The following is a 1,559-nucleotide window of genomic DNA, read 5'->3' as shown; positions in this document are numbered from 1 at the left end:
GTTAAGGCACAACTTGGGTTAGGTTAAGGCACAACTTGGGTTAGGTTAAGGCACAACTTGGGTTAGGTTAAGGCACAACTTGGGTTAGGTTAAGGCACAACTTGGGTTAGGTTAAGGCACAACGTGGGTTAGGTTAAGGCACAACGTGGGTTAGGTTAAGGCACAACGTGGGTTAGGTTAAGGCACAACGTGGGTTAGGTTAAGGCACAACGTGGGTTAGGTTAAGGCACAACGTGGGTTAGGTTAAGGCACAACGTGGGTTAGGTTAAGGCACAACGTGGGTTAGGTTAAGGCACAACGTGGGTTAGGTTAAGGCACAACGTGGGTTAGGTTAAGGCACAACGTGGGTTAGGTTAAGGCACAACGTGGGTTAGGTTAAGGCACAACGTGGGTTAGGTTAAGGCACAACGTGGGTTAGGTTAAGGTAGAAATTGCGTTACATTGCGGTACAAATTGCGTTACATTGCGGTACAAATTGCGTTACATTGCGGTACAAATTGCGTTACATTGCGGTACAAATTGCGTTACATTGCGGTACAAATTGCGTTACATTGCGGTACAAATTGCGTTACATTGCGGTACAAATTGCGTTACATTGCGGTACAAATTGCGTTACATTGCGGTACAAATTGCGTTACATTGCGGTACAGATTGCGTTACATTGCGGTACACATTGCGTTACACATTGCGGTACACATTGCGTTACACATTGCGGTACACATTGCGTTACACATTGCGGTACACATTGCGGTACACATTGCGTTACACATTGCGTTACACATTGCGGTACACATTGCGGTACATTGCGGTACACATTGCGGTACATTGCGGTACACATTGCGTTACATTGCGGTACACATTGCGTTACATTGCGGTACACATTGCGTTACATTGCGGTACAAATTGCGTTACGAATTTGGTTAAGTTAAGGTGCAAAATGGGTTAGGTTAAGGTGCGAAATGGGTTGGATTACAGTACACAACGTGGTAAGAGAGTGTGTTGGGGGGGGGGGGGGCCGAGGTTCGTTGGTAGTGATCATTGTAAGTGAATGTCTGAGGCAGCTTCAGTATGTCACAGCAGTTATGTCTCGTCAGGATGCGCTTTTCGCTCGTGACTGGAGGCGCGCCGCGTCTGTGGTTGCGGCAAGGGAGCGGCAGACCTGTGTGATTCATTCCTGCCATTGTTTCTGTGCCGTAACAGGAGGCAGTGTGGTGGTGTTGGGTGCACCCCTGTGTAGGACATGTGTGGGTGTTGGTGGCTTATCTGAGCAATTGTGGATGTCGGACGGGTGGGATATTCTATTTTAGAATTGGACCCCCTGGTGTGGTTATCATAGTGTGGATGGTGTACTGTGGCGGAGAGGATGCACCGGACGTTGGTCCATGCTGGTGCTTACATATTGTATCTGTGTCTGTTACAGGCAGAGAGTAATGTGTGATAGAGTGTCTCGCTGATGTGTGGTTCATATTGTGTGCACAGACTTACAGCATGTATAGGGACAGCGGGAATTTGGCATATTGGATATAACTCTTCGTGAAACGCAAGATATAGGGGTGGAT

Source organism: Schistocerca cancellata, unplaced genomic scaffold, assembly GCF_023864275.1.
Source record: "Schistocerca cancellata isolate TAMUIC-IGC-003103 unplaced genomic scaffold, iqSchCanc2.1 HiC_scaffold_523, whole genome shotgun sequence".
NCBI lineage: Eukaryota > Metazoa > Arthropoda > Insecta > Orthoptera > Acrididae > Schistocerca > Schistocerca cancellata.
The sequence above is the reverse complement of the archived record's forward strand: the minus strand, read 5'-3'. Positions refer to the sequence as shown.